Below are 8,265 nucleotides of genomic sequence, written 5' to 3' on the forward strand. Positions count from 1 at the left end.
ACACCTTTTCCCACACCAAACTCCCAGGCACGCCGAGCAGGAGGGAGTTTGAGAAAGGAACACCCCTTGACACCAGCTCTGGATCTGGTCCCTTGCCCCTGATATGTTCCAAAACAAAAATGATGCTATCAGTGGTGGTTTGCCCCTCTCCTGCAGCCCATCACTCAGCACAGAGCCACCTCTGATCTCCACAAATGTGGATTCACTCCTGCTGCAAGAGAGGGTCAGAATCAGGCACTCAGTTTGTGCTACCCTGTAGTTCTTTGTTCTCTTTCTTCCTTTTCATCTTCTCTTGGTCTTCCCTCAGCTGGCTAAACCCCCACTTACTTAATCAGGAAGGTCTAAAGATTTAGTAAAGGGTTCAGGCTGCAGTTCAGTGTTTTTTGTCACTTACTTGTCTAAATAATGCAGGAAAAGCTCCTGCTTTGCAGGCCAGGCGCTCCATGAAAGGTGGAGAGCAACAGAGGTGCAAATGGAAACCTTGGTGGCATTAGGTGTTGTTTTTCTAAACATTCCCCATCAGTAAGCACACAGTCTCTCAGTGCTGCACGGTCCCACCGAGGTCTTTAAATTGTATTTCTAGGATTTCTCTAAAACAGGGGCCTCAAGCTTTTAAATACAAAGGGAGCTGGGGAATGGTTTCTTTACCAAAAGATTTGAGCAAATCAGTGCTTTTTGTCTCTCTCTCTCTCTTTTTTTTTTTTTTTTTAATGGACATCTGCTGGGGTTTGTATTTTTTGAGTCATGGGGGTGAAGGAGGTTGAGGGCAAAAGAGAGGTTTGCAGACAGGGTGAGCACAACATATACTGGAAAAAATCCCGGATGCTATAAATGGGAGCCCCCTAACAGTGCAGCTCATCTGAAGCAAAATGAAAATATCAGGCATCCAAGAAACATATGTGCAGATGGCTTGGAGCCCAGTCTCCTTTCTAGGGCTCTGCATTAAATAAAATGCACCAGGTCATGTTGCTATAGATATAAGAGATTACTGGGTGCAATGTGCACTTTGCTGTGAAGCTGCAGGTTTTTAAACAATTGCAAATACAGACCTTGTTTATGGATCAAGTAAATGGCTTCAGTCAAGCAGAGCAGCACTTATTTGAGTTTTTTGGGTTTTTTTTTGTGAGGGTTGGGGTCAGGAGGCTCCTACTCAGTGAAATTGTGCTGCAGCCTCTGCTCAGGAGGAGCAGCCTCACCACTCACATGAGAAGCAGCATCCAAGAGGGCTCTTGACTATGACCTGTATTTTTGAAGGATGATATGAATCAACCCAGAGCCTTGGCAAGACCTCGCTGCTGGGGCTTTTGCTTTCAGCCAATGTCAATTATGTCATTACTGAGCCTGCAGAAGCTATTACTAATGTTACTTTTACAGTTCACTGCCGACCAGAGAAAAGAGTTTTTCACACTGTTGTCGTTTTGTTGGAGCAAGACTATACGAATCACAGATGGCTTCCCTGCCAGATGTAGCCTCACAGGACGGCAGTTTGGGGTTTACAAGAGGTTTAATGAAAACTTGGCACTTTACCAACTTTTGGCAAATACTCTCGGGCTGTCAACTCACATGCAGGCAAATCAAGATCCTAAACAAAAAACAAAAAAAAAAAAAAAAAAAAAAAAATGTCTAATGACTTGTTCTCGCCGAATGAGGAGGTGAAAAGTTTTACCTGAGAAACAAAACCCAAATGAGCAAACTGATAGTCTGTCACACTGAGCTCATGATCAGTGAGGTTACTGAAAGCTCTCACTGCACTCTGGATCTGTTCCCGAGTCCTTGCTGTTGCACTTGAGGGGTCCAACATATTTCTGCTGACACGGAACACGGATGGTGAGCTGGGGGGGAAGTGACATCCAGGTGTGTGGAAAATCACCTCATCCTTACTTTGATGTCTGCTGCTCCTTTTTTATTGAGTTATGACTCTGCTGCTCTGCCCTGGCTGAGAGTTCCTTGGCTGGCCTTTCCGCTTGGTTGGTTTCTTCCTTGATGACATGAGCAGTTCATTAAAACTGTGCTAGAAGAAGGTCTCAGGTGTGTGCCTTCGGATGTAGGACTCGTCCCCTACTAAACATTTCTGAAATTGTGCAGAAATAACCAACATCTCTGGATGCAAGCTGGAAACTCTGCAAATTTTTTTTGTGTTTTTAGGCATATTGCTTCCTTTTCTCAATTAATGAAAGTGTGTGCTAAGTGAGACTTGCCATAGCACAGTGTCACTTTAGGCACAACTTTTCTTAGTTTATGAGTCTCCATATTTATCCACTCTCATCATCCTGGACCAAATATCATCCTGATCCCAATGGCCAAATGGAGTCAGCTGCAGTCATTTGGCTGTGAAGCTTCTTCAGTTATGGTTTGGATGAGAAATTAGTTCTTAAATCCCAGTAGCCCTTAAGGGCTGCCTAATGGGTGCAACTTGTGCACCAAAGGGATTGAGCAAAAAGCTGCCTGAACATAAAAAAATGCACTTGAGCCATTCAAAAAATCATCTCCAGCAAGCAAACCCTGAAGCATTATTCACACCACAGCTCGAGGCTGTCTCACCTGTGGGCCTTTAGCAGTCTCCCAGAACTAGCTGCTTTTGCCTCAGTCCGTCTGCCTGCCTTTAAATATCTTCATCCTGAACCTTACTTGAATGGTAGATTTTTTTTATCACCACTGGTGCGCAAACCAGATGACTGAATTCTCTAGAGGGGGGAGGAAGTAGCAGTTTACATCCAGGTGGCAAAGGAATTAATAAAAGAGCTGGAGAAACATAATCACAGAGATGTCATCCTTTTTCCACTGGCTGAGGTTTGGATGCAAACCTGATACCTAACTCTCCTTGGAGTTCCTAAGGATTCATCTCCTTCAGAGTCTCTCTTAAAAAGAGTTATTCTGACTTCTTCTGTGTCAAGTGCTCTGAAAGTTTAGAGAAATGAAGTTAGTTTATAAGCTGCAGATTGAATCAGCATCCCGGAGACAAAGATCACCAAGCACTATGGGTCTCCCTCTTTTTCCTTTGGTGTTATAGATCACAGAACCCTAGAATGGTTTGGGTTGGAAGAGACATTAAAGACCATCCAGTCCCAGCCCCATCCAGCCTGACCTGGAACATTTCCAGTGATGGGATGTTAGGAAGCTATAATGGAATGTAAATCTCCTTCCTTCTCTGCCCCAAAAAAGAAAAACTGTAAGTGTCAGGCTCTATTAAATGAGATTTTTAATAATCTTCAGTTTTATAGAAGGACTTTGGACAGGATCAGAAGAAATTCAGTGGTTTGTGATAACTGGCATTTAAAAAGTGCTACGTGTCCTTTAATAAAATGTTGGCTTGCTGGCCTGGGAAGGATATTGCTAATGAAAGACTGCAAAACTGCATAATATTCCCTACTTTATGCAGCAGAAGAGACTCAGTACAGAAGTAGCCATGATAATAATCAACCCTGAAATATGTTCTCCTTTAAGTTATCTTTTCTTGGAAAGCCCTTTGTCTGCCCAGTGAAATGCTGAGTCCCACTGTTCCCACGGTGCACAACACCCCAATCTCTGCTCTGCAAGGAACTGCTCTTGGCTGAGCTCTGGATGGGGCTGAAGACTGGAACTCTGGGGCAGTGACCATGGAGCTCAGAGGTGGGAGAGGATGGTTTAATTCCTTTTCATCCCATAAACTGCTGATGTAGGCTCTCAGTTAAGGCAGCTGGGACAGATTTCATCTCGTTGTGCTCCAGCTACATCTGCACTCAGTGAGAAGAAGAAGAGGGACTATTTACAGGAGCTTGTGGTGACAGGATGAGGGGGAATGGCTTCAGACTGGAAGAGGGCAGGGTTAGATTTGATACTAGGAAAAATTCTTTATTATGAGGGTGGTGAGGCACTGACACAGGTGGCCCTCATAAGCTGTGGATAACCTCAGGAAGTGTTAAAGGTCAGGTGGGATGGAGCTCTGAGCAACCTGGTCTGGTGACAGAGATGATCTTTAAGGTCCCTTCTGACCCACCCCATTCTATGACTTTGTGATGATTCTAAATCTTCAGAAAAGTTGTGAAAATCTACAATCTGCACCATGGAGGTGCAAATTCCTTCCTTCCTTCCTTCCCTCCTTCCTTCCCTCCTTCCTTCCTTCCTTCCTTCCTTCCTTCCTTCCTTCCTTCCTTCCTTCCTTCCTTCCTTCCTTCCTTCCTCTCCTTCCTTCCACCAAAGTGGTCATGGTAAATACCAACATCCAAGAGTGCGTGATTGCTAATGTTTAACATTCCCCACTAAAATCACAGCATTTTTAATTTTCCTGCCTTATATACCTCTGGAATGGCAAAAGCAAGAGGAGAAACCCAGTGATCCATCATCCAGAGCTTTGAAATAGAGCCAGCTTCAGTGAAATTTGAGTGAGCCCCCAGAAACACAAGGAGGGCTGGAGCAACAAGTGCATTCAGGGAGCTGTGATATCACCCTCAGCTCCTTTCTGGAGGGGAAACTATTTATCGGATGTGTAGGAGAGAAGAAAGGAGCAGAAAAGCACACACATATATTTAAATATTAAAAGCTGCCCCAGGAAAGAACTTAAAATATGAGGTCATTTCCTCGACGAGCTTAAAACATTATTTGTCATCCACACTGAAACAGGAAGAAAGGGAAATAAAAGAAGGACAGGGAAAGCACCCTGGGCATTTGTGGTTTGGAGGGAAGGTGCTGGGTTACACTGAGAGCTGAGACAGCCTCGAGGGTGCCCCTTGGATCTGCTCCTGGCTCTGGCACCACAGTGCAGAATTCCTGGAGGGCAACAGATGAGCCTTGGCAAAGCCCTGGCAGCACCTGGGACTGGTTTACATCTCCTTACCACCTAGGCATTTGTCAGAGCCTCCAGCCAAAGGGCCTCAAAGGAATGAACTCTCCTGTGGCTGGTCTGGGCTGTGGATAGCAAATCCCACCAAGCCCCTGGAGACTGCCTAAGCAGCTTTAGTTGTGCATTAAGGGGTATCTTGTTGGGTTCTGGGCTGGATTTAATAGATTCCCCTGCATATCAGAGCAAATTAGGTGTAATAAGGTGCCATTACATAAGTGGAAAGTTAAAAAGTGCTGTGCAGGGAGTTGTTGTGACTCAAGTGCAGGATCCAGCTCTTGGCCTTGTTGAACCTGACACCAGCCACACTCTCCATGATTTTTGTTTTCTTCTGCCCCTGCTGAACTCCCTGCAGAAGCTCTGGGCAGCCCCCGTGGTGGCAAAGCAGCAGGATGTGAGCAGTGTAAAAATGCAGACTGGCACAGGCAGCTGTGGGATGCTTGGCTCTGGTCCTGTCTCCTTTATTGGCATGGAATCAGCTGAGATGTCCTGGACAGGATCATAAAGTCCTGAAATCACAGTTTGGTTTGGGTTGGAAGGGAGTTAAAGGCTTATCTCATTCCACCCCCTGCCATGGGCAGGGACACCCTCCACTATCCCAAGCCCTGTCCTGGACATTTCCAGGGATCCAGGAGCATCCACAGCTTCCCTGGGCACCCTGTGCTAGGGCCTGCCCACCCTCACAGGGAAGGTGAAGCCATGGAGAAGGCATCCCCTGGAAACTTTCTGCCTCCATTTGGTCTGCCCTGTACAGCAGCAGGCTCGCTCCACAAGGAGCCTGTGGTCTGCCCAGAGCTCTGAGCTGCCCTTTGGAACCAGTGATTTCTCTGGGGCTGGGAAATCCAGCTGCTGTTTGGCCTCTGGATTGTGCAGCTCCAAAGAAATCACTGGTTCCCTGTTATCAAGGGCTGTGACTCAGAGCTCAGGGGAACGTTGCCATTCCAGCCTCTGGGAGCTGGATGTATTTTTCCCTGGCAAATTTGGCTTGAGCCACACCAGTTTTGTGAAAAATAGGATGTCTAACAAAAGAGGAGACTTAATTTTTGCATATTTACCTATTCTAAAAGCTGCACTTTTCCAGCATCTTGTGACTCAGCCGAGGGAAAACTTCAACATTTCTTTTTACTCCAAAACAGAAATTTTAAATGGTGATGCTAACTGGTATGCGAGGTATTTCTCTTTGCTGAAACTTGGGTCAAGAACCAAAGGATGGTGGCACAAATTGGCAAAGCTGTGTTAGGGCTTGGGACAGCAGCAAGTGCCATCCTTTACCTTTCTTGTGCTGCTGGGGACCCCAGCACCCTTCAGAGCTGAGTGAATCTGCTGGCAGTGCACTTCCCTGGAAGCTGGAGCAGTCAGCTCTGCCCTGAACAAGCAGCTCACAGCCTCATGTTAGCTAACACCACATTTCAGTGGGGCTTTTTGACACCCTAAGCAAAAGCTGCCCATTCAGAGAAGCACTCAGGCCTCTGAGTGCTGCACAAATCACAGAATTAAATGCAGGGTGCCCATGCCCAAATACACCTGCACTAGGGGAATGTCACACAGCCAGCAGGGTCTTGCTGGCAATAAAGGAATGAACAATTCCTGTCTTCCTGTGTGCAGAAGATGGGAAAACAGCAGGGAAGCAGTGGCCAGAGAGGCAGCAAGGGGTCCACAGCCAGTCAGCACCTGGAGCTCCACAGACACTGCTCTGAAGCAATAAATGCTGCCAGTTTAATGCTGCACAACCCCATAGGGATGAGAATGCTCCCTGGGCACTTCCCCGAGTTAATTTCAGCTCATTTCAGCTTCTTATAATGCACATTTTAAAAAATAATATTTTTAAAGGGTTATTAATCCAGTTTTGGGGCAGAAGGAGCCTAGAGTGCAGCCACCTGCTCGACATGGATCATCCAGCTTCAATCAGCAGCATCAGCAGCACCGTCATAACTTCTGGTAGAGCAAGGGTCATTTTCATCAAATGTGGGAAGGATTGGCTTATTCTCTACTCTATATAATAATCTCTATTATTTTTTTATTATTATTTTAAATTTTTTTCCTTTGGTATTTGAATTTAAAAATAACAAAGTGGAATTGCTCAGTAGGATGAATTTCAGCACTAACCACAAACACAGACCTGGCTGCAGGAAGCAGTGAGCTTGGAGGCATTACCACGTTTTTGGTGTTAAAAGAAAGAAACGGTGAGGAAAATCTGTTCCCTGCTCCCTCCAAGTGTGCTGATCTCTGCTCAGCCTTCCCAGCCTGGTAGTGTGAAAATCAGCAATGCCCAGCCAGCCATTTAGGCATAAAGAGGGAAGGGTGAAGGGAGGATTTTCAAGAGCACATCATTAGGAATGATGGCATTGCCACAGTGAAACCCTGCTGAGCCATCTTTCCATGCTCAGAGCCCAATGAAAGCTGATTGAGGCAGCTTTGGTGGGGTTGAGAAGCAGACTTTTCATGACTGGTGACAACAGACAAGTGTATGTTTGTGCACTGAACTCTGAGCTTTCCTTGCACACCTCCCTGCTGTCCCCTCGGTGCCCCAGGAAGGTGTCAGAGTCACTCAGATTTCAAGGACTCCTGCCTTACATCCCCTGCCACTTCTAAAGGACAAAAGGACTCAGTTCACCTGGCACTTGGCAACATGCTTTGCTGCAGGAGCTTCTATGGGGAAGCAATTCTCCAAAGAAAACACACACAGCGTCTTCCAGATTTCCATTTGCCTCCTTTTATTACAGACACCATGTTGTTATTGGTGTTTTTTGTTCTTTGCTTCTGCAAAAGGTCACCAGGCGAAATCAGCCATCTCTCATTGACAGTAAGTGACAATTCCCTGCAAAACGTCTCAGTCTCCAGCCCTGGAGCTGAGTGGGTTTGTCAGGCCAGAGGAAGCAATTTCAGCTTTTCAGCTGCCACCTTACATCGAGGCTTGCAGGCCTGGGAGATGGAAGGTGAGAGCTGAGTGACTTTCTGCATCACCCTGAGCAAGCAGCAGGACCTCTGAGAGTCCCATGCTTTCCTCCTCCTCCTCCTCCCTTTTGCCCCTTATCTCCCTTTCTCACCACACACTGTACCCTGACACCACACAGACACGTGCTTTTCTTGACGCCAGCAGACCTTTAGCAAGGCAGTGCTTTTGGATGCAATTACCCCCCCACCCCCCCCCCCCTTAATTTATTTTTTTCTGAGACCCAGATGAAAACTCATTTTTTTTAAGATGAATTTTCAGGTTTTTTCTTGATTCTCTTGAGAGAAGGACGGGTTACCTGATCATCCTGCAGCCAGCCTGTGGCCACCAGAGTTCCTCAGGACACTCTGAGGCCATGCCTGTCCTCCCCTCACTCTTGTGCCCTCCTGAGAACCCCCATGCAGCACTGTCCGTGCTTGGGTTTGACTTTGCTGTCAATAACCTTGCTGGAACGGCTCTGGGCTTTGTCAGGAGAAGGATGTTTTCCTCACACACA

Source organism: Lonchura striata, chromosome 8 (genome assembly GCF_050655825.1).
Source record: "Lonchura striata isolate lonStrDom1 chromosome 8, ASM5065582v1, whole genome shotgun sequence".
In the NCBI taxonomy this organism is placed as follows: Eukaryota; Metazoa; Chordata; class Aves; order Passeriformes; family Estrildidae; genus Lonchura; species Lonchura striata.